This window comes from Calidris pugnax, unplaced genomic scaffold (assembly GCF_001431845.1).
Source record: "Calidris pugnax isolate Ruff unplaced genomic scaffold, ASM143184v1 scaffold9, whole genome shotgun sequence".
Taxonomy (NCBI): Eukaryota; Metazoa; Chordata; class Aves; order Charadriiformes; family Scolopacidae; genus Calidris; species Calidris pugnax.
Window position 1 is genome coordinate 2,222,217 of NW_015090778.1, and position 25,983 is coordinate 2,248,199.

General features: G+C 43.6%; 1 protein-coding gene across 4 annotated transcripts in view; it reads right to left on the reverse strand.

Moving 5' to 3' along the window:
- Positions 1 to 25,983, reverse strand: part of RAB11FIP4 (RAB11 family interacting protein 4 (class II)) — a 127,331-nt gene that overhangs the window by 50,953 nt on the left and 50,395 nt on the right. The window contains exon 1 of one of the 4 annotated variants that reach the window (XM_014952780.1): positions 18,666 to 18,799. The exons of 2 other annotated variants lie outside the window; for them this stretch is intronic. The gene's annotated coding sequence lies outside the window, so the exon portion shown is untranslated. Of the gene's footprint in view, positions 1 to 1,732; positions 1,858 to 18,665; positions 18,800 to 25,983 lie in introns of those variants that run through there. One more of the 4 variants, XM_014952771.1, reaches the window with a different exon arrangement.

A 25,983-nucleotide genomic window follows, 5' to 3' on the forward strand; every position in this document is an offset into this window, starting at 1 on the left:
GCTCTGGACAGCAGGAGAGCTGATGAGGTGCAGCAGTCTCATCTGGCCGCCATTCAAGTACGACAGCCCCTACTTGAACTACACATTCATTCAAACAAGGAACCAAAGCTACAAGGATCTGGCCCGACCATCAGCTGTTACCACAGATGTGTGAAGCTTTTGAACTAAGTTTCTTTAAACTCCCAGTCCTCCCCACAAAAAGCATTTGTAGGATTGCCCGATCAAAGAGCATCGATAAATTGAGCCCTGACTTCTCTTCCTCCCTCTGCAGTGTTCACTATTCCCAAGGGAGCAGATCTGAATTCTTCACTCACTGTACCCTGTGACTAATCTCCTTCATCACCACAAAAGGAGCTGCTGAGAAGTGGTGCCGTATCAGGATGGGTGGCACAGAGCGGTCCCTGCCCCTCGCTGAATGACAAGCAGATACACTCATCTCTCAGGCAGCTCCATGAGTCATCGCCCCGCGCAGAAGCCGCTGGGGCTCTCTGCATTGCTGCAAGCTGCTTTCCTGAAGATACAGGTTTAGGCAACTGAGCTGGGAAAGAACTGCAGATGAGGGAGCCACGCCACCTTTCCACCCTGGCCTTTCCTTAGAGGACCAGACCACGGCTAGCCCCTGCAGGGACGGTGGCCAGCCCAGCCCTTGGTAGAGTCTCTCAGCTCTACACTAACACGTCCTTCACAGGAATATGCTTCTTCACAGGATGCTCCACCATCTGTGCACATCTCTGCCCCGAAACGCTTGAAACCCGGAGTGCAGACATACCTGCAGTGATTGCTGTTTGCATCAAAGGCACGGGAAGAGGTTGCCATGAGCACGGAACCAGCCAGTCATGCCCACCCACCCCACATCCAGCCCACGCAGGCATGACACACGGCAGAGAGAGAAGGCTGCGTGGGGGCCTGCTGTAACAGCGGCAGCTACAGTGCACAGGGAGATGAGCTCCTTCCCCGAGGTCACACTGAACGGCTGTGACAGAGGCTGGAGATGAACGCAGACACCCCTATCCTAAACCAGTCATACAGCCACAACCGTGCCCTCTCCTCTGCTTTGGGAAACCTCCGCGGGGCCTGTATTTCCACAATCACTTTTTACTCCGTTAAAAGCAAACACAAACACTTCAGAAAGCGGAAAAGCTGGGAGGGAACAAGAGCTCACTGTACATTCTAGTTCTGCATAAGAAAGCAGACATCTTAGAAAATGCAGTCCAGCTCAGCTGAAGTTCTCATCTTCAAAACAACGCTGCTTTATCACAGTATCTGTCTTAAGTGCATAAAGAGAGGAAACGGATTGCTGCCCACCACACCACCAGGCTGCCCCGTGGCATCAGCAGCGCGAGAAGGGACCTGCAGAGCCCACAAAAGGCACACAGGACCCCGGGGAGGCTGTCCTGGCTCCCTGCTCCCACACACAGCTTTGCTGGAGGTAGCACTGCAAACACAATGCAACTGGCTCGCTCCTGAAAAGAAAAAGCTGACAAAGGGGGAAGGGGGGTCAGGCTCTGCTTTCCCAGTCTGTAAGACTCATTTCTAAGACTCATCTCCTTCAATCCTGTGCCATTCAGTTAATAGCTAGGTAGACCAGTTTCACAGTAATTGAAAGCAGAGTTCTGTATATTTTAACTGTGGCTTTTAGCCTGATTTACATCCCTCATCTACAACATGCTTAACAAAAGGTGCCTTCTGGGGGAAGAAAATTTATCATTCCTTAATTTAAAGTTATACTCACTGCGAATGGCTGTGTAAGTCTCTATAGGGAACTGCAGAGTCTCTAAGCCCGTCCTGGTAGCAGTTAAGTTTTCTCTCTTGCTTTCGCACAAATGGGATGTGAAGCCAGACCTGGGACACACTCTGAGTCTGTGCTGATGAGGGCTCTCAGCTGTGTATCGTTGCCAAGACACCCGGGGCAGACTCCAAAGCCTCCAGATCTCACCCTGGCTCAGGCATTCCTAATCAAATGCTCCTTTCAACAGGAGCTTCCAGCACTGACAGCCACGAGCATCACATAGAGCACCGAACAGCATCATTTTCTTTGATTCAGGTAAAGCTAAACTTCCATGCAGTGCTTTCACCAGTTCGAAATATTGCTTATTAACAAAACAGTTTCTATCTGGAATTGTAACAAGCTCTCTACGTTAGTCTTGCTTTTGAAACAAATAAATTTTCTGTCTCACTGCTCTGCTTTGAGCTGCTCAGAGGAGATCACAGAAATGATGGCAGGATTGAAGTCTGCAGTGGAATCAGTTATTTCTGAACAACTATAAGAAGAAACACAGGGAACACAGTGAATTCATAAAATCAGCTGCTGCAGTAACACATGTGAATAAACTTTTGCATTATGGCATCAAATCCTAGACAGTCAGGTCTCGTGATGCCAGATGCTGGTACAAATTCACAAGGTCTATCCCAAAGATTTCACTGTCCAAAATAGAAGACGTATGAAGCCGCACAGAGCAAGAAATGGCCAGATGAAAGGAAAACAAAAGTCTGAAGTGCAGCAGAAGCCAAACTGCCTATCTGCAAAAATACCACCTCTCTGCTACCTCTCAAACCAGTACAACAGGTGTCACTTTGGGCTTCTGCCCTTTGGAATTTGTTGTCCCTTTCATAACTTGTTAAGTGTGTTAATGGCTAGTCTATATCTTAGTGGTGTTAAGATGGAAAAGGTTCACAGAGGTCATGGAAGCCTGCACAAAACCAGAAGAGATGAATAGGCATTTAAGAATCCCACTTTCCATTGCTCCTATGTTACAGCAAATCCTGAGTACACTTCAGTTTCCTCATTTAACATTAATCTTTGTCTCTACAGGTAAGTTGATTACAGTAAAAATGTTTACATTATGGAAGTCAGATCAAAGCATTTCAGAATTATCAGGATAACTGATCTGACAGATTATGTTTATATTTTAGGTTTGTTTCTATGGATCAAAACCAGTTCTGATAATGACTAAAGGACAGGCAACATTTTTCACTATCTTTCAGTCTTCAGTCTGGTACAGAAAAAACATTTCCTGCCCTTTCCTATTAGTTAATCATGAACTAGATGAACTTCTAACATTCAAATTTCTGCAATAATGGAAAACTTACAGACCCTTAATTTTAGTGATGAGCCTTGCTCAAAGTAGGAAGGGTCACACCTTTAAAAGATTAGAGTTTTCAGGGAGGATATACTTTAAACCTCTTCTTTCGTCTTGGAACTTAAAATTAACTCCTCGTATAAGACCACGTGTAGTGTGGCTAAAGTAAACCAGTTAAATATATTTTCCCAGTAGGGCCTCAGTTTCTGATTTCAAATAACACCATTTTAAAGGAAGGTGTGAAGCAAAAGAAGGCAATAAGGTCAAGGAAGTACCAAGGAAAGATAACTATGTTTTTGCATATCGGTTTTCACACTTCTTTGTACTCTCAGAGACACATTTTGGAAGGAAAAGAATAAACTTTTCCAGGCTCCTGAAGAGCAAGCTCCTCTGCCTGCTCCTGGCAGTGCATTTGCCTTTAGCTCTGGGGTGTGCAGCCTTCAACCAGTTTCATCATTCAGCTCAAAAGCGTGAACAGTTCATCAAATAATGTGATAATCTGTTAATAACACTAGTTATCACCACTCCAGGGAGTGAGACACCTGAGACAGTTCATGTTCTTTACATACAGATGTTGAAGGCATATCACACTCAAGCAGCCGAGGCTCAGCTTCTAGGTCAAATCACTGCACAGTCGGGCCTGATGTAGCCCTCTCTTCATAATATTTAGGAATATAGTAAGCCTGTTGTCCTGGTTTCAGTTGGGAAAGAGTTAATTTTCTTTCTAGTGATTGCTGTGAAATGAATGTCAATAATGCATATTGGCTTAGTTGTTGCTAAGTGATGCTTATTCTTTTCAAGGATTCTTTTCAGCTTTCCATAGAAGCTGAGAAGAAGCATAGACAGAACAATGGAATTCCCAATGGAATATTCTGTGCCATAGATGTCATGCTCAGTATATAAGTGGGGCTTGGCTGGCAGGGGGGAACCGTGATCACTGCTTGGGATGGTGCCAATTCACTGGGCAGTGAGAGTGAACTTGTGTCATTATTATTATTGTTATTTTCCTTTTCTGTTATTGTTTCTATTGAACTGTCTTTATCTTAACTCAGAGGTTTTTTTTTCCTTTCCCTTCCTTTCCTCCCTCTTCTCCCTGCCTTTCTGGGGGAAGGATGAGAACTGCACGAGCGGTTGCATGGTCCTACCTGCTGGCTGGGGTTGAACCGTGACACCTGTATAGCTTCTTAATTCAGTGGCTCTCCATTTGGAGCTTTCCTGGAGATATCCCAGCATAAAGCAAGCCCCACTGCAGGACTGCAGTTTCCAGCCAGAGCATGGGTCTGCTCAGTTCTGCCCCAAGGCTGGCATCAGAGTGTCCCCACAGCCCAGACCAAGAGCAGTGATGGAGATTGCTGCAGCTCAGGGTCCTTCTCCCAAGACCTGGGGGCTACAGGGCAGGGCACGAAGCCTGTTCTCCCACAGAGTTAGGGATGTGCCCGGGGTCTGCAGAGGGAATGGTGAGGGAAGGGCTCCACACTCCGCAGCAAAGACTGGCAAAGATTACAATTAAATACGCTGAGCATGATTAAAAATGTATCTCTCCCACTCACAATTTCCATTAATCTTTCAGAAGGTCTAAATCTGAGAAGGTAAATTAACTCCTTATCTGTTCACACTTTAAGCTTTTTAAAAAGCAGGTCCGAAGTCTGGAATAAATTCAGCAGGCAGCAATTTTTTAGCCTTACATGGGAAAATTTGCCTAATAAAACACTACAATTTTATCAGACTGTTTCCTTCTGTTTCCTTTCTGGTGGGTAATGGACGTTACACCCACTACTTAGCTTTGACATGTATAACCCAGAAAAACCTCACTTTGCTGTAAAAATGCCAAGTGATACGTTTCTTTGTTAGAAGATGTCTTGGGGCTCTTGTCGCATTCTTCTAAACACGTCAGGAAAAACTAAGAGCATTGTTAACAGCTAATAGAAAAGTGCCACACATTAGTCATTCTTCTTCTGAATGGAAAAGAACAATTTCTGATGAAATATAGTTCCTGTTATATTCCTAGATTGCTTTGCTGGATAGCTGCCCTGCCTTTCACCAGCCTCAGGCTGGAAGTAGGAACTATGAGAGAGGAATTCAGATACTCTTTGAAAAGAATTATAAGAAAATGTGAAAATTCTTACTAAAACATGTTTTAAAAAAAATTGGGTCAATCCTTTCCTTAAATGTTCATGCAATTAAACAAATTTGTTAAAAATCCAATCAAAATGAAATAGACATTCTCCACTCTGAAAGAGATCAAAACGAGAGGCTTTGAAAGTTAGACAGAATTTCCTTTCTCCTGAGCCAAAATGTTGTCAAAATCGGACATTTCAGCTTTGACAGAAAACAGCTTTACTGTTAGACTTGGCGCTCTATCTAATGCCTCAACCAGAAATGCCATCACAGGAAAGAGACGTTGAAAGCCACCCAGAGAAAAATCACACCAAGCTGGGCCGCAGAGGTGAGGGACTGGTGGCAGCAGCGTCTGAAGGTCCAGGCTCCCTCCTGCAGCCGTGTGACAGGTCAGTCCCTGCTTCTGGCACAGCAGCGTGGCCGTGGGACCTCATCTCCTCCTGCTCCCTCCCGGGGCAGCTGTGCATGGTGCTGTGCTGCTCTGGGAAGCCAAGGCTGCCCCACATCGCTATGGGGTGCATCTGCGATCAGCTACTCCCGCCTAGCAAGGGCTGCTGGCCCTAATGCTGCTTTTGTAGCCCAGCATTGTATAGCAGAAAGGCTTCAATCTGCCTCCTCAATGCCTGTCAGAACACACTATAGCTGCACTATAGCTGAAGTTTCTCCTGGTGCTACAGCAAAACTACAGCTATTTATAAGCTATCTTATTTCTAGATCGCACTTCTTCCTAGTAGGAGATACAAAGACATGTATAAATGGCAATTAAATAAACCACAATAGATTGTGTTAACTGCTGGTAACTAAGAAGCCACCTTGATCCCTTTCTGCATTTAAGATATTCACCACATGACACTGGGACCTCAGCTCACAAAGACTTTTCAATTTCGGATTAAACGTGTTGCATTGAAAATAGCTTTAGTAACCCACAGCAGCAGATTATAGCTGGCAAAAAAAAGGAAGAATGAATGGCAGAGGGAAGATGGGAGGGGATAAGCATTTGCACCGGGAGAAGGGGTGCAAAGGGAAAAACCTATTTTTTAAAGAGTTCTACCACCTTGCCATGTTTCTGGGAACTGCCTGACCATGGGAGAAGAGAGAAATTACATAGACTGGCTGTTCTCACAAAGCATGATTCCACTCGCTGGAGCTCGAGTTCTTGAAACATTATCAAAATTTGGGAAAATAATCCCATCCTGAGAGACCTAACTGAAAACTGCACCAGTGAGAATGACATTGAGTCCCAGCATAACTGGAGAAGGCAGACCTGGGGAAGGATATGAAGTCTTCTCAACAGCACATGTTGGAGGTGGCAGTTTTTCATAGGAATACTTTATTTGCTCCCAGCTTGCGTGATTGCTTCTGAAAACATGGCTTCCTCTTTTTGGGATTTTCTCGCAGAAACTTTTATTGTTACTCTCCAGATGATTCACATTTAGCCTTAGAGACTATTTTTAGCTGCTTTTCTTTCAGCACATGTTCTTGGAGAGTCCCTGCTATTTATGTGGTCTCCTTTCCCTCCTCTTGGCTTCTCTAGGGAGAAGTTCCATGAGGCCAGCTATTGAGAGTGGAGCTTACACCATCGTTCCTCCTTTTGTGTCCTCCACCATCAGAGCACTTCTGAGGTCAACAACAGCAGTCTTTATCACAATGAAAATAGATAATGGAAAGAAAACAAACCAAGGAAAATCAAACACACTCCAGTTTCTCAGAGTTTGCACGGCCATCCTGAGGCCGGGTTGGACAAAGGTCTGATGGTCTGGACACATGAATAGAGATGCAAAGCTGAAGGTGCAAACACAGCAAATACATACAGAGGCAGCTGGGTACAACTGAGCACTAAAAAGCATGAGAATTGCCGCAATTCGTCTGGGGTAAATCTGACACCAAGACATGACGTTACCTCTTTGTTAGGGTCACACAGCTTTAAAAAAATGGGAAATATTAACTCATCCATGTGTTCATGGCCAACATTACGGTAGGTGTTTGTATGCCATTTGAGCTGGACTCTGATGTCTTAAGGATTACTTTTATAACTTTGACACAGATACTGTGGGACACGGTTAACAACAACCCAAAATACCTACCCCTAATTAATGCTACAACCCAAGAGGCAGCTCCACAAGTGGGAAAGTGGCTTTTATCAGCCTAAATTGATTTCTTTCACATATGGGAACAGTGTTGATGTATTAAATCATTTTTACACGGGTAAAGTCACATGAATGAAGGCCTGTCTTGCTTTAAGTATACCCATACAAAAGCCTATTTTTATAAAACATAAGAGTTTAATATTGTTGAGGTTCCTGCCTCTCCTCCAAATGTGGTTAAAACTTTTGAATGTGTCTATTTTTTTGATGAATGGAAGCGGGACTCGCATGCGCACACACACACAGACTCAAGACACATCACAAACATTGCAAAACCTAACTAAAGCATAAGTAAACCAGCTGGAGGTAGAGGTGAAAACACACTCAAGGTATGAACATTAAGCTTTGACTGTAATTGGTTATTTGTATCTTTGTGGTCTTCCTGGGCTTACAAGTAAATCTCTCCTATACCATAGAGATTCAAACACGCTCTAATATATAACCTTGCCTTTTAAGAGCATCTTGTATATTGATCCCAAAAGTATGGCTCAAGCTTGTTAGCTTATAATCTGCTAGGTTAGTAAGAGCTCATAGGGAGCCAACATATGGATGTACTTCTGAGCACATTAACAGATGTAGTATAGCAGCTAAGTCCATTACACTGAGCAATGGAGTTGGTCGTACTCTTCTTGTTGCCAATATGGCAATAATTAGGGCTGCTGTGTGGTTCAGAAGACTAAAAGAACTGGCAGACCAAATTAATCCCAGGAGTAATTCAAAAAAGACAGAGGAGTTACACCAGGATTCATGGCCCACTGTGTTCCTCTCCTTTTGAAACCCTCTCTTAAGAATATTAGCTATTTACAAGCTGAAGTCTGGGCTACTAAATGGTAATTAGACAGCTACATGGGAAATAATTACCTGATTACGAGATGATTAATTAGTATGCTGTCAAGATACGATTATCCGGGCATCTAGGGAATACACTGTATTTCTTCTTTGCTCCTTACAAGATGATGACGGCAGCATAAAGCACTTCTGCCCTAAATCCCTACAGAAATGAACAGCAAAAGAGCACACAGACAGTAGCACTCAGTACCCAGGGATTTAATGAAGCTAGAAATATGCAGGGCAGCCTGACACAGCCCAGTCCTGCCACAGCAGGTCAAAACCAGACAAGGAAACAGCTTCACAAAGAGCAAGGACGAAGTAAGATCCCACCTGCACCATTCCTCAAATCCACTGAATGCACCACTCCTGACCACAAGCACCCAACCTTACAGTGGGAGAGAAGTGATTTCTGACCACCTGTGTGTTGCAGTGTAGGCACCACACTTCATGACCCTCAGCTCCAAATCAAGCCATGCAAATGTTTATAGATGCCTGCAGGGACTGGAGGGTAACAGCACATACACCTCTGGCCCCCGAGACATCAGGAAAAGGCAGGAAGGATGATACTACAGGGAGAGGCAAGATTTCCAAGACTAGATCCCTCTCGCAGAATATAGCCTGACCTAATTAATTAGAACATGCCTGTTTGTACAAGAATGCACCAAACTTACAGTGCTGCCCCTGACTTTTTATAAAGTAGAAGTAGATTTGACACCTACTAATCTTGCTAGGCCAGTGCCTTCATAAACTCTCCAGATAAGCAAGCAAGGCATACGCCTTCAGCACCATCACAACCAGAGCTTTGATCTGTTCGCCAGTTGAGGGGGAAAAAAGCCTCACTTTACACTCTGCCTTTTATTTGGGTGGGCTCTACAGGCAGAGGAACAAGGAAAAGCATTCTAGAAAATTATTAGCCCATGAAATTTAGTATCCAATTCTACCTACGTGTACAAAAGTGCCGTTGAATGTTACATACGCTCAGATATAAAAGCTCAGCCAGCAGATGGGGTACCAGCTGAGACACAGGCACAGGTTCCCACTCGGTGATGGACATCTCCTGTGACCTCACTGGTATGAACTGGCTCTTCTGGAAACCAATCTAACTCTGCCACTACCTGGGCCTTGTCGCTGTATAGCTCAATTTATCTTCTTCAAACTTGGGATGAATAACAATTTCCTAGCCCCCAGAGAAGCTGTAAGATGAATTCATTAGAGCCTATGAAGCACTTTGATAGTATAATAATAGAATAAGTATTGTAGACAGTTTTTATGCTAATTCCTTCATCTACATATCTGTGGCCACCACCTCAAGGAATTTAACAAACGTATGGTGTTAGGTGTTATTAAGCAGAATAAATCTCTTAGAAGTAACAAGCCTCTGTACCAAGTTTGCAGATCATTTCCACATCTTGCCACTGGAGTAGGACCACCCTACACGTGTTCCTCTGGGATAACTGAGAGCAGCCTACTGTAAGGTGATGGTGAGGGACAGCCTCAGCACACAGAGCCCGTGAACTGTGCTGCTTTGCACATCTGTTGCACCAGTCTTAGGGAGAAGCAACCAGGGTGGCAACCTCTTCAAAAATACCCTAATGACAAAGGCCATGCTCACCCAGCTCTCTGGGATGGAGATGTGTAGTCTCTCACTGGCTGCTCCATTGTTCCAACTAGAGTTTTCCTCCTCCTACAGGTTAATACCATTAGCACTTCTTGCATTCAAACCTTTCTGCTGGGCCAGATCCTGTCAAATCCTTAATTCCAGATAACTCAAAGTGCCCAGCTCCTGTGGAAGCAACAGGAATCAAGTCCCTGTGCATACTGGTGATACAAAGCCTCCTGGGCCTCCCGGCCATCACCTCCCTGGGAACATTCAACATTGGAGCCCGGACACTGAGCACACTGTGATGAACTTTGCCTCTGTGTTACCTCTTAGCTAGACAGCTCCCAATTAACAACTTTGTATGAGCCCAACCGGCTCTAGACAATATTTTCAAATGTGACCACTGTGAAAGGGGGCAAAAAAAATAGGTCAAGAGGATTATGCATAGTAACTAATGATTGCTGCATGCTGGGCTGAGATGTGAAGTCTGGCTGTGTTTTCAAAGGTGCATAATAATATGTCCTTGTCTGACCTGTGATGCTGTTGACACTTTTTCTGAGTTGATGCCTTCTCACAAATCCCCATTAGGCTGGAAGCTTGAACGCCCACCGTGAATGATGCCAGTGGAGTGGAAGGGCTATCAAACTTTGCAGAACTCCCATTTAGTTTCACTTCATTTCTTAAAAGCCAGGCAGCAGAGGCAATTATTTAACTGTCAAGCCCTTTTGGAGTTGTTTGCTGAGGGATGTGGCTGCTGCTCTCAGGCTGTGGGGCACAACGTGTTAATACACAGACAGTTCCCCAGAGCCAGTCAACAGATAAGAGGAGGGGGCTATCCTGCTCAGCACAGCTGGCACATGCAGTCAGGGGAATGTGCTCTGCCAGCTTGCCATCCAAATAGCCAGAACTAATAGTTTTAACCTTATTTAACTGATAGGGAGGACGACATGGTATGATGGAGGGCATGGTTCAGCTGCCCTGCCCAAAAATCACAAGAGGTTTGTAGCAATAGGAAAATGAATTCAGTTGTTTTCGCTCCTGGTTCTGCGTTTAGCATTACAGAGTCCCTCAAAGCACGCCTTTCATTATCAGGGAAGTTAGAATTCATTTTTCTTATCTGACAAATGTTCATTAGTCAAGTATTTGTATCAATCTCTGCATCCTGGTCACAGAAATATGCCCCCTTCTAACTACAGAAATTGGAAGAGAAGGCAACTTGGCTATAGCTGAGCCAAACCTATTGTCCCCACAGGAACTCTGGAGCAACAAGTGATGCAGAAGCCTCAGAGAGTCACAGAAAACAGCCTTTTGTTTCTACTACAGTCCCTTCGTGGATAAGAGTATAAATATAACCACAGAGAAGTTTCCTTGACAAATGCAGACGTACCAGGAGAAATATAACCTCTGGTTCAGCTTAACTGTGAGGAAGATCTGAAAGACGTTTCGTCTCAGCCAGCAGAGGCCAGCCCTTGCATATGGGCTGTTGGCAGCCTGGCAAAAGCTGGGTGTGATGATGCTAGACTGGGTGATGGTGGGCCCTAGACGTGGATCCGGGAACAGCAGGTGCAGATCTGTTGTAGGAGACAAGATACCTTCTTCAATTCACATCACATTTTTTCAGAATGCCGCAGAGAAAACTGCCAGTTTTAGGAGAAACATATAGCTGTCCAATAAAGCTCATGAGTGTGGGCAAAGTTGTGACAATATTAGTACTATCACGATCTTTCTGAGGCACCACCACATTGATGTTGTACTGCTTTTGGGCAATGTTCACTTTTATATAAGTAATGGAGGAGTGCAGCATGTACATACATACATCCCATAGTTGCCTTTAAAATAAGATCAGTTACAATTCCCAGGAATTCTACACTGGCAAAAGAACAGAAATTCCTTGCTATAGCTAGAACAGACCTCTGTCTGAAAAGGTACAGCCCAGACATGGCCTTTCAATGGAGTTCCACTAAGGCATTGCCAACTCCAGGCTAGCAGAGGCCTGGGCTCCCCACCTCACTCCCTGAGGTACCACACAGAATTTAACAGAGGGTCAATTTCTGCCCCATTGTCACGTCTCTGCAGTCACAGGCTCAGAAGAATGATTTTGCACAAGCTCCTTGATTTACATCAACTCAAAAGTGACAAGAATACTTTTCTTGCTTTTTAAAGAAAAGCCTGCCAGAGCCAACATACTGATTGTTCCACAAATCAATTTATTTCCCAAGTGTAAAATCTCCAATTGCTCATCCCCTGTCTTTCATCCTAATTAAATAATGATGTGAAGTAATCAGCAGTATTGTCAATGGCCCTGGTTCTGCACAGGCACTTCTGAATGTACAATATTAGAAGGAAACAAAGTCAATGAAGGTTTTCCTCCAGCAGCTGCATCAAGACTAGCAGTGCAGGCTGGAAACATCCATGCAAAACCAAGACACCCCATGACCGCAGGGAGAGCCCAGCTATGGGCTGGCAGCACCCCATGCCCTGCAAAGAGCAACTCATGGATGGGTCCCTCCTCGTGCTAAATGTGACGTGGCTTTCTCTACCACAGGGAGTAAACAATCTCCACTTACATCTCATATTCTATTTCCATAATATGGTCAAATTAAAATACTGAGATACTCTTAAACACTTATCCCTGCCCTTGACACTCACCTCTCCCTTCTAATTCATTATGTTCAATATGGAAGTGTTTAGATGCCATGAGAAAAGAGGTGCTGTGAGACAGCAAGGAGTTGTCAGCTTGTGGGAAAGCTTTGGGACCCCATGTCATCCAAGAAGCAGTTACAGATGGTGAATTACCTCGGGAAACAGAAACGCGTGTGGTCCATGTGGTTCTTGTTACTCACTGGCTCTCGTGGAAGCAGCAGGAGTGTGAAGGCAGCCCCAGTCTACTGGAAAGCAGGTGCTGTGGAAAGGATGCTGTGCCTCCCCAAGTGGACCTGCACAAGCTGGTCCCAGGGAGCTGTGCTAACAGAAGTGAGCTTAGAGCAGAGAGGGGAAGATATCCTAATGCTGTTTGAGCTCCTGGGAGCTGATTCAAAAGAGTCCTTCTTTTCTTGAGTATCAGTTCCCTCACAAGAAAGAAGACATTGAACACAAAGGTGAGTCTATACAGAATGCAAGTATCTAAGTCAAACTAAGTATGAGCATTTTGTGCAGTAAATATTGATATACTCCTAATACTGCTGCTTTCTTCCCTTTCCCATCTCTTCATTCTAAAATAAAGTGGTCCTGTCCTCCCAGGGGAAAGGCAAGGGAAGAGCCCCACATGACAGGCACGATACAAATACAATCAAGAGAGACTGTCTCTTCCTGTAAAGGTTTTTGATCTAAAGAGAATACATACAAGCTAGAGGAAAAGCATGTCACGCAGCAGCATAACAAATAATGTCCTGGCTCTAAGTTGGGAAACATCTGACAATTTTTTTCATGGGCAAAAAATAGTAAGCTTCAATAACTGCAGAGAAAGTGCTCCAGGACTTTCCCCAGCCCTAGAATTTTGCTTCATGAAGCACATGGGTCAGTGTTACTCAGTACGTTTCACGCTGAAACTTTTCTTTGTAGACCAGCAGGGAATCAGTCACTCTTGGCAGAGCAACTTCTGCAGTATCTGAGTACAAGCTCTTTCCCCTTTGATTCGAGTACCACAACATGACACAGGATATCTCCTGACCTCCTCATAGCAAAGTTTTGTCATGGTGCAGCAATCTGAGAAGTCTTACTCAAAGTTTCTTTATAGGCAAGGAATCATATGAGGCAACAGGTGAAAATTCTGAATTACTGCACAAACTTATTTTATAATTCTCCTGTAATATCTTACCATTGGCTTGGCAACAGAGACAAACAGAAAAATTTTAAGTGAAGTTTCAAAATACATCAGAAACAAAAAAACAGTGATTTACTCTTTCTCTTAACTGACAGCTTCCCAAGCTGAGAAACCTGTGGCAGCTCCTGTATCTCGACAAACCCTGGAAAGAGCGATTCATAAAGGGATGGTTGTTGTCCTTGTGCTGAAGAGTTCAAAGGTAAACAAATATTTATGAAAGGCAATATTTATCTATTAGTCTCACAAAATACCTTGCATTACTCATTTCCACAAAAATCAGATCTGAGAGACGCAGTGACTTCATTTATTATTTAGGTCTCCCTCCTCACTTTTCCACAGGGTTAATAGCAACTTAAAAATCTTTCCTTGGAAACATCTGTGCCTGCTCATTTAAAAAGCCAGTAATTTAACAAAGCAAAGACTTGGTTTAAGTGAAGATTTTCACAAACTCTTAAAGCCCAAATCCCATGCTGATGTAGGGTACACTGGTTTCCAGTCTACAGCCCCCAGGTGTTTGTATATAGCAAATATACTGGGGGGGAAAGGGAGGGAGATACCAACCAGGTTCAGTGCCACTTCTTCAATAGACACACTCTGTGCTCCCAGAGATAAACAAACAAAAGCAAAGCCAAAGCACGCAGGCAGAAAATGCATGGATCCAGAGTTCTGAAAATATATACACAACTCACACACAGACAGGAAATGCCTCGTCCCTCACTCCCAGAAAAGAGTTGCATTATTTTATAAGCAGGATTGATGTCACTTGGACAAGGTCTAGAGACTCCAGAACAGTGGACTTAGCATCCTCAGAATTTAACATTTCTGGGTTGCTGCTGCTAAGCTGATTACAAAAAGGATGCAAATTACCTCTGACCATCTTGGTTTCTATTTTGTTATCATGCCTGGATTAAAAAACAAAACAAAATAATAACAACAAAAAACCCCCCGACCAAACAAACCAAAGAAAGAACACTTATTTTTCACTTTAGCCACAGTCTTCATATTTATCAGACCAAATTCCTCCTCCAAGTTTACTGATGGAAATTTAACCCCAGTAAATACTTATAATTCAATTAGGATTTCCAGATTTGGCTTAGAGGCTGTATGGTGCACGTGCTCCTTTGGGATAACTGGAGGATACTAGATAAAGTAAAACATTTGCAGAATATCTAATTCTCCATAAGTAGCAGGTGAAGAAAACAAACTATCCTAATCACAGTTCAGATTTCTCCCGATCTGTTTTCTTTTAATCTCCTAATCTTAAACTTCCTTTTTGTGGCCTTAGAATTACTTTCCCCTGATTTTTGAGAATTCATCTCCCACTCCCTTTTTCCTTCACTATTCACTGCAGTGCTTCTACATATACATTTTTGATAAGTTGTCTCTGCAGCCCCGTCTCCTCAGTGCACACAGCTCAGGTTTGCACACACGCTCTGCTCAGAGGCTGCTCCACACTGTGAATGGATGAAGGGAAAGTAGGACATCAACTCTCCCTTCAGTCTCGGATCACTCGTGATGTCAGCTCTTTTGTACAAGACACTGAGAGAAAATTCAGTTGAAAACACTCAATAATTTTGAGCCAGCAGGCCAAATAGCAGAAATTCCTACAAAAAAAAGGCTGATGAAACTGGAGTGTGAACTATTCTGAGGAGTGCAACAAGAAGCCAGTAGATCAAAGATCCCAAGAAATACACTAGTCTAAGATGTAGAGATTTGTGGCAGGGACCTCCTTTTAAAGATCTGGACACGACAAACCATTTTAAGTTCTGAAACTTGAAAATACGAAAGAAGACCTCAGTCGAAGTGAAGTTGTAAGAGTTGAAAGGAAGCATATATAAGAATTTCCTACTGTAACAGTCTTAAAGCTTACACAGTGGGGGGAAAAATGCTCAGCAGGAACATGGGCTCATTTCTTTCATGCTCTTAGGTTGATTTTCACCAACCAAGAATCTGACCAACAGTTCTTAGTGGTTCCTAAACACCCCTCCCCATTCTGGACAGGTTCCCATCTTCTTATGCACTAGACTTTCCACGAGTGTGCCCTAGGGCATTGTAACCATATGGTACATCTCCTGATGAAAGACACGTGTCCCAGTTACTCCAGCAAATCTTCCTCAATGACATTAGCCTTCAAGGACACAGTAATGAAAAACTCATTGGAGCAACAAACAGCAATCCTTTTTTTGACAGACAGATGCCAGTAATAAATGCAGAACAGTTACCGATGTAGGAAACTTCTTGTAAAGAATATATAAAAATACTTGAGGTTCTGTCTTATGCTCTGTCTGTAACCAAAACAATCCAGCACATCCTCTCTGCTGCTGGAAGAAGGTATTAGCATATTCAGTACGTGTAAGCTGAAAAATTCCCTCCATTTTAAATGAGATGTTATGAACAAATTACTACTATGGGCAAAATTTTACCTAAGTATTGCACCATTCTATAAAAATAGCTGGCCAAAGCTCTACAACATATTTACACCATATCTACGTATTTGGGATGTATTTACCAAAGAGTGCAGAGCCTGCAAGCTTTCTCTCTTCCAGTCATTAACCTGCATTGGCTCCACGTGGTGCTGTACACCACTTACTTACACTTACACTTTCTACACTTAGGTAGAAAGGCATTTGTTAATGACCAGGATTCACTCTAGGGATGACTCCTTGCAGGCTTTTGGGCTCCACATCTAAGAATACATCAACATCTCTTGCAAAGCCAAGTTGTTTGTTACCATAGTCCTATTTACACACGATGGGGAAAGCTCCAAGGAATCACACTTTTTACTATGCCTTTTTTACCTTACTGTGTCTAATTCATGCATTCCCTTTCCAAATGCTTCCTAGTCATGGTGGTTTGAGACTGGGCTGCCAGGTTCACACCGTCAGCCCAAAATGCTCATCAGCATTTGCGTCAACGCAGTTATCAACATTGCTATGGCTACATTATTGTTCCAACTTAACCTTGCTACTAGCTTATCATAATGCTGAGTACCAAAACAAAGCTGGGATCCAGTGTACACATCCACCTAAACAGGCTACTCTATCTCATGGCCTGTTCCCCAACTGATACTACAGTCAACTGTGCAATTACAGTAACACTCTGGGTAAAAAGGTGAGCCAAATAACAAAACTCCTAATTAACAAGGGCTCTCAGGGACCTAATTAATCTTGCCTGGATTTCCGTAAACTTAGAAAACTTTAACAGTTAAGAGTTTCTTTCCTATTTCTCATCTGTTTAGACCAGTGGACACACAGCTCCGGAACTGGTCCAGGCTCTGCAAGGACCATGTCAAACAGAATGAAATGGTCTCTCTGTTCCACTGAGCTTAGGATGGGCTTCAGCAGCCTCTTCTTGGCATGCAGTTGCTCAACAGAAGCTGCATTTCTCCGCATCCTTATTCTAGACAGGGCCTCTGTGTCCCTGATTAAAAGAAGGTCAAATAGCCCATATCTCTTTTTAATTTTTAATCGCAATTTCATGCTGTTATTTCAGCTGCTGGAGGCAGTGTAGCACAAATCCCTCAGGGGTAATTCCTAGATACTCTCTTGTAGGCTGGCCTACTTTTTCTTCCTGTTCAGTTACAAATTGCTTATCACAGCCCAGATGTGTGACAGGACTGGAAAAGCCTGCCTCCACACAGACAAATACATTCTCCACTGCAGCATGTTAAAAAAAAAAAAAAAAAAAAAAAAAAAACAAATTTTTTTTTTTTTGAAAAAAAAAAAAAAAATCACATTTTGATTCTTCTCCAGCTTCTAAAAATAGACAAGATAATCAAGATCTAATTTTTAGCTCTGTGAGCCCAGCTGAGTACGATGGTTTAATTTTAAACAGTTTTGTAGACTGCAACAGAGGACAATGACATGGTCCCCCCCTTGTGCAGCTCCCACGGTGGGAGACAGGTCTCAGCGCTGCTGGGAAGCCCTGGAGGGGGAGACACTGGAAGGGGTAGGCCAAATTCCACACAGTTTTGCAGGGATTGTGGGCACTGCAAGGCTGGGTGTGAAATGCCAGAACAAGGAAGTGGGAAAGGTGTCCTAAAGCATTTCTAATTAGGAATTTCATCAACTGCATGGGTCATTTTGGTGGCAACTCCTGGGGCTCCTGAAATCACGTTTGAACCCTGAAATATTGTGGGCAGGACTGCAGCAGCTGTGTGACAGAAATTATTCCTGTAAGATTTCACCTATGGAGCAATTTATCTTTCTTTAAGTGGGAAAATTCCTAGCAGTATGTGCAGATCTTGTTTTGAAAAATGAAAGAAGCTGCCTCCAAAAAAAATACACTGCTCTCAGTTTGGTCAGAGAGGCTGGAAAGCAAAAAAGAAGCAGTCAAATCCTTTTCGTTTGCTTGTGCAATGAGGGATTTCACTAGTTTTGTTTAGCTAGGACATTTCTTTGTGGTTGACTTTCTGTCTACAGTTTCATAATAACCTGGAATCTTGGCTATACCAACCAGCTTTTACAGGTCTACACAGAACTTACTTCTGATGAGGGGAAAAAAAAAAACCAAAAAAGATAAACCTAGTTAAATCAACAGTTTTTACTCCAAAAAAAAAAAATCCTATATTTCAATTTCACAGCCTTCCCACTGAAAATATTCCAAGAAGAACACTCTATGTCCCAAAATCTTCCATAAATGCAGCACAAATTTCCCCAAGCAGCAAGGAGAAAAGATAAGAAGCAGAATAGGAAATGAAAAAATAAAAACAAAGAAAGAAAAAGTTTCAACTTGGTGAACTGGAGGGCAAAAACATCTCATCTTGTCACACAAGGGTCAAGAAACCCACCAAATGCTACATGCCCTGCCTCTTATGTCACTACTTTTATTACAGGTATTTTGGTATTCCCCAAAGACCATGTATGAGTCAAGACTCATTCACCACCCTCTGACCAAGCAGATGTATTTCTTTCACAGGAATAGAGTACACAGTGAGTGCTGTCATAATATTTCTTTATCTTAGGTTGTTAATAATGCTACATTCAAGACACACAACAAATTGAAGTGGATGGGTTTTCAGTACAGCAAACAAAATGCAAAAAAGGACTAAACCACAAAGCCATGCTTACCTGAAGGATTAAATCAATAGCGATGCGACTTCCTCAATAGAAAAAGACCAACTTTTAGCTTTCAGGCATTTCAAAGCCTCTACCCAAAGACTGAGCCACAGCCTAAATTGGTTTATCCATGGAGATACAAGGATGGGAGGAATATTTTGCCATGGCAACTGACAATTCCAGAAAAACCACCCCCAAAACTGTGCTTAGTCAGAAAATCAGCAGATTAAAAGCTTGAAGATAATGCCTCAGAAAGAAAGAATAGGGATGACACAGAAAATGCCTATCAAACAGAGGTTCTGTCACAGAGGTAGGTGACAGGCTTTCAAATGGTAAAGCTTTTGAATGCTACACAAAACCCTACCTAGGCCATAGAACAGAAATAAACACTCAAAAAAGAGTCATAGATAACAACAAATGCAAGTGCACAAGGTTACTTTCCTATAGATGCCTGGAAGGACACGACGGTTGGAACTTCATCTCCGTCGCCGAGTCACAGCAAGGATGGCTGAACCGGGCAGTGTGACCAGCAGTCACACTTCCACCTGTTTCAAATCACCCAGCCAAATTTAGCCCTAAGAAATGGTAAATTGTGACTCAGACAAGTGCCTGTGGGAAGTGAATAATGTTTGGTCCCTCACTGATTTAAGCTTCTATTACAGGAGGCCAGTAGTTCATCTGCAAGAGCAGGTGCTTAAAATTTAAACCAGCTACCTGGCGGAATTTGTGCAAAAACACTGATATACACAGATTCAGCCCAGCTTCCCAACCCCAAAAAGATGGCACTATCTGAACAAACACTACTGCACTGAGACACTCCATTCTGAGGGCTATGGAAACTCAAGCAACATCTCTATCAGGCCACCCCCCCCAGCTCTGGGCAGTCTTCTGCTGCCCTCAGACAGTGGGATTGCATTCAGAAGGAGCAAAGCCCATCTTCCACGGCTGAACTGGAAGAACTGGGTGGGAAAACATTTCTCCCAGCCTGGGAGCTCTTAGATTTCAAAATATTTTCTTGGCCCAGCTCAGGATGAGAAGGTCAAAACCTCGTATTTTTCTCAAAAGAAAATCCAAAACACATTTTGAGAAAGGGAAGAAATACTGTTTGACTAGGCCAGAGTGGTTCATTTCTTTTGTATTATTTTATGTGTGTTTTATACAGCAACCGAGTAAAAACAAGTCAGGGAAAAAGTAATTTTCCCTTTAAAAATGGCAGTGTACGATATCCCACCAAATCAAAACTTCAAACTGGTTTTGAAAAAGGAAATAATATTCAATTGTTTTGTGGCTGGTTTTGGAGGAGTCAGCAGTTACTTTGTTAGAAGATGCCTACCTTGCCCTGAGTGCAAAACTGCTCATTCTGTACAGCACTTCTTCAGGGCAGCATATTGCAATCAGCTCGAGCAGCCAGTGAGGTAGATTATTTTTATGCAGGTGTTTTGTACCAAGGACATTTATTTGTGCATGTATGCACAAACATAAAAAATATAATTCAGAATATTGCCAGGTGAAAGCAGGCAATTTCCATGTAAATTAGTCCCAAATGGGGGCACGCTGTGCTCTTCATTGCTCTTGGTAATTGTTCACTGGGGGTTTCTCAGCAGTTGTAGTTAATGTTGCCTTCTGATGCTTGGAAAAAAAATAGGAAAAAATGAATTGCTGAGAGTGTTGCCCTTAGAGGTTACAATAAACTTCTCGTTGGTGCAGACAGTGTGTTGCCTGTGTATAATCCTGCCTAGCCCTACCTAGGAACATTAACTTTTTTCTCTTTGTGACTGCATGGCTATGCTTTATCAAACTTTATCAAGCTTTTCTTCCCCGCCTCTCCAGTGAGGGATTCAGGAAACAAGAACCCAGGGTGCTGACCTAACTCCTGCCAGGGTCTGAGAAGTCTTCCTGCTGATTTCAGCAGGGGTTGGGCTCAATCCCTAGGCTGGGCCTCCCAAGAGGCAATCCCTGGAGACGTTGAGTGTACTCATTTCCCAGTGGAAGCAGCAGAAGCTGAGAGGAAGGAGAATCTGGCAGATTTAGGAGCCCCAAACATAAAACAGACTTACAGATTAGACCTGGGAAACCAGGGAACCTTCTGCTTCCCTTGGCAAACCCGAGAGAGAAGCTCAAGCCAGAACATTCCCAGTTGAAGTTTTGGGGGTTATGCGTGTCCCAGGTTTTGACTACTGCAGGAATGAAGACACAGCCTCTCTCCCAGCTTCCCAAGGAAATCCGTTAGGATGAGATGCTCACCATGACAGCACGGGTCCCACAGCGACAGCAGGACAGAAGAGCCCACCAGCAGCCTGGTAAGGGAAACAATTTGCAAACATGCGCTGTGCTGAAGGCTGTGTAGCATAAACACCCCAAGAGTCTCAAGCAAAGGGAGGAAAGTCTTTGCACACAAGGCAGATACCGAGCATCTGCAAGGCTGAAAACACAATGGGAGCCAAGAATGACAGCGAGTGTGGGTGGTGGAGAAAACTGGAGGCTGATAAGAAAGGGAAAAAGAGAAAGCTTCAATTTGCTGTGCTTAATATCGCTTCTCCTTACTGTGCAGGCTGTTTTTTTTTCTTTGCTATTGGTTGAAAAGGTATTTCCAACTTCATAACTTCTTAGCTGCTTTGCCTTTGCTAAGATTGGAGTGTCTCTGCCAATGTGACCACAGAAGGCAGGAGGAAAGATGTATTTCACATTAACTGTTAGGCAACACCTGGGTTTAATGTTAGGAAAAACAGCATCAAGAAAACTCTCTTGACAAATGAGGTCTATCATTTTACCCAAAGGTGGCAAATTTGTCAAGGTGGAGCCACTGCTTCAAAACACAGCATATATGAGATGAAAAATAAAAACAAATCTGGTTACGTACTCTCCAAAGTTTCCCCACTGGATCTAACATCCTTCACTAACTTTGCTTCAGCTTCCAGAAGGAAGAGTGAGCTATGTACAGCAAGGGTGCACAGAGCCAAACAAGCTATGGGGGAAGACATCTTACTATGGGCTCAGCCCTGCCAGATCTGCACCAAAGACAGAAAATACATCAACAGTCAAGCTCTGAAGGATATGTGGTGCTATCCTTAGTAAAGATCTGCATTAACTTGTGGTGTCAGGTTAGTAGTATTACTTGACTGTCATCGTCTCCATGGTGGAGACCACCCCAAACTGGTCAGAACAGGCTTCTGGGAAATGAGAAGTGATACAGCAGATGTTTCTTGGGCTTGGGTAAGATTTGATGTCTTTGCTTGCTCCTCTCTACTGAAGTGACCCAGAGGGATTTGTTCACTAGCAAACTAGCATTGCTGCAACTGGTGAAAGGGATGTCCTCAGTGGAAAAAAAGGAGAGCTTTATTTAAGATGGGAATAACAAGAAGAGGAGAACTGCAAGTTTGAGTTCAATAAAATACTCAATGCTTTCCCGGGCTTTGCTTTCTAATAAATAGCAAGAGGCAGCACAATTGGAGATAACAACCACAATTCCAGGTTGACAAAGGAGACCTATGCAAATGGCCTGTCACCTTTCCTCAGCCCAGTTGTGTCTCAGACTACTCTGTTCCTCCACAGCCCAATGAAACACCCATTTGGATCACAGTCTTTTTCAGTGCCGAAAGCCCCGCTGTGTTCTGACCCAGGTGTTAGCAGATATCCTCAAGCTGCTAGTAGGGAAAAAACTTTTTTCAGAAGCCAGTGGGGGACTCCTAATTGCTACTGAAAATATTTTCAAAGCAGCAGACCAGCTAGGAGTCCCAGCTCCATCCCAGAGGCAAACACAATTTATTTGTCATGTTTCAACAATTTTTCTGCTGTTCATACAGTGTAATTAATCACTTGGCAGGCAGGCGTACACATACGGGACTGAAAAAGGCAGCTCATTCTATGACATGCAGCAATCATCCTGTACCTTGTTAAGAGGCAGATTCACTCTCTTATTTACAGGTGACAGCAGCAAAAAAATGGAAATCAGCAACTCAATACAACAATTAATAAGAACAACAATTAATAAGAAACAAATATCCTTGATTAAAACAAGGACTCTGCTATTATAGTATCTTGCAACATGCTTTTTCGCCAGGTTTGCATGTACAGCATTTGGGCATTGACTTCAGATTAAAAGGTAATTACTCACATGTAAAAATACATAGTCTGCCCCTTCATAAGCAGCTACTCAAACAGGTATCCTGCTACCTGGTGGTGAGAGGCTCTGAGATCTGTCATTCAACCTCCTCATCCATGATCTATCTGCTGATCTAGATACAGGCTCCCTTCAAATCTGAACAGTCAAAAATACGCCAGGTGAAGAGCTGAAAAATCCAGCTCCTGTCACTGATTCCAATTTCCCCAAACTTAGGTGCCTCTAGACCCAGGTCACTGCTTCTTAGGGCCTGCAATGCAAATCTCATCCAGGGAGCTTCAGATGCAGCCAGCCTAATTCCCTCTGAGTCCTGTGGCTAGTGCTCCCAGCTGGCTAGGTGCCCAGGAAGGCCCAGAGCCAGCCATTCGGAAATACTAGACACAGACACTTTGCTTTGTTTGAGCTGGCTGAATCTGGGTCTGGGTTTTCACACACATACTTCAGCTGTGGACTTTCTGTTGGTTACCATCTCCAAAAGGCTATCCAAGGACTCTGAAGTGCTACCAGATGCTTGCCACAACACAAATCCTGCACACTGGACTAGGGAGACTTTTGTCTCCCTTCAAACTGGAGCCAAAACAAGAGTTGAGGCCATAGCAGCAAACACTGTGAAAGGAATTCAGGATCTGTAAGTTGGCTTCTGACAAATTCAGAGCATTTCCATTATCTCTCTAAAGGCTGTAAGAAACAGAAATGATACTAATAAACAGCACTTGGCTGAAGCAGTGCCTCAAAGGAGCACAATACAGGCCTTAACCAAATCAACAGATTCTGAATTCATACACATAGGGGGCAGGTTTATTTGTCCTGGAGCTGAGAGGCCCTACAACTGCTAACTCCCAACTCCAGCCCATCCTCCTAAGTTTCTTTGGAGCAGCTCTCTCGGTATGTGCTAACGTACTCTTTGCAACATCAGTCAATGCTAATGGAAGTCAGTGGGAGATTTCCCACTGATCTGAGAGTCCTGTAGTAACAGAGTGCTGCTCTTTGCTTTCTGCATGTCACACCTTAACAGATTTGAGCTCAAAGGATGAACTCTTAGTTCCCCTGAAATATCACTGACACAGCCTTTCATTACGGACCATTAGAAACCTTCCATGGAATGGTCTTTGCATTTTAAATTGCATATACCATAATATTTTTTTTTTCTCTTTTTTGGACAAAGTTTTGATACCTTAAAAGCTTGTCAGCTCTTGTTCTTGTTTACACTAATGGAAGAAAAAAAAATAAAAGGAGACTATTTAGAAAATGTCAAATGTAATGTCCCATGCTCCTGGTATCAGGGGATTTTATGTATCAGTTTAAATTAATTGCATCCAGTTGGTTGCAGTTAAAGGCTGGAGGGCTGGCAGTTTCTTCTTCCCCATTTGACTCAACAGACATAAACAGCTGGATCAATTCAGCACCTTACCGAGCCTCCTGCCACTTCATCCCACTTCATGGCATTACCTTCACCTCCTCAGCCTTTGGGCTTCGGAAAGCAACAACATTTGGGCACTTGAGAGGGGAAACAAAAGTGAAAGATGGTGACAGGGGAAATAACATGTGACAAGGATAAATCTCCTCATTCTCTTAAATCACATTGTGAATACAGAGGCAGCATAACAATGAACCAGCTCAGTACCTGCCTTTGTGTAAGTACAACTCCCTCAGAGAAATGAGAGAGATACATTCCCTTTTAAAATAGCTGTTCCTGCCATCACATCAGATGTATCCTTCTGCTGCCTGAGAATTTGACTGCACCTGAGAATTAGAGCGACATGCAAATGTATACTGGGATGAAAATCAGATTAGACAGGCAACTACCATTTGTGCCGTTGGGAGCTGCCCATAAACTTGGCTACATCATCAGGAATTCACACTCAATAAGGTTTGGGAGAAGCAAGGAGAGCTCATATGGTTTCAGTACGTGCTTCCTTAGGAACAGGGAACAAATCTCATCAATGGTGATTACCTCAAATCCACCTGGGCCTCAGTTCTCCTCTGTTTCATCAGATTAAAACCTCCAACTTTCTGCCACAGCAGAAGATCTTTAAAGCAAGCACGGAACCTGTTCACAGCCGTTTCCCGGTCTCTAACTGACATCTAGTGAACAGTTTCTGAACTGCACCTGAAAAACCTGGAGATTGGAGATGACATGATCCTCTCTGGAGAGCAGCTGTGCAGAGGAGCTGTGGGATAAGCGTGGGGGTACAACAAAGTGCACCGTTTCCTACCCTCTCCCTACCACAACAGTCCATCTGCCCATGGGCAGATGGGGAAGAATCTGATTCTGCTCAGAGGCTGCACAAAAACCGCATTGGCCCAATTAAAGTGGGCAAACACAGAGGATGGACTCTATTGCAATGGTGCTGCCCGCTGCAGGGACCATACAGGGTGGCTGGTGGACACCAGAAGTCCTACCCAGGAGTGAACAGCAAGGCTTCCATCACAGCACTGCCAGGTAACTCTTGCTGAACAGGAAGGGTCACCCTCTGCCCACTTCCTCTCCCAGAGGCATAAATATAGAACTCAACAGGAAACTCATGGGCCACTATCAAGATTAGGAACTGCAGCTCCCCGCTCCCCTCAGGCTGTCCTGGTGGAGAGGTGGCAGGAGTGGTGGAGTTTGCAGCCATCTCACAGTTTGTCTTCAAGCACTCTCCACAGCACATCTTTGGGTGACAGCAGGTGTGAAATCCCTGAGGAACAAAGACCCAACACCCATGCTACTTGCCTTCAAAGAACGTCAGAACCAGCCTGTGATGTCTGCATAGCAACAGGGGAACGTCTAGTGTTTGCAGAGAGCCTGCTTTCCATTTTATAGCCCCTATCATCTATTGCAAAACAGGGAGTTTGGTTTATGGTATCTATTAAGGTAACCAAGCAACAGCATGGCGGGAATCTATGTCATCAGTTACAAAAAAAGAGCATTTTAGAAACAAGCAGAGTGGTGGTGGTGTCAACCTGCCACTGCCCAGGTACTGAAACCAGCCTGACATTTTCGCCAAGCAAAAAGAGCCAATAAGCCCAGACAACTCTTCCTTATTAATAAAGTTTATGACCAAATTCTGCCCTCCTGTTTGCACTCACTCCTTCCATCTTGTGACAGACATCCTCTGCACCGAGGTAAAGGAAATGTCTCTCTACTTTCTGTATGAACAGCGGACACCATTTTGTATAACGCCATCAAGTGCTGTAACACCATCGTGCTTATCACATGCCTTTCCT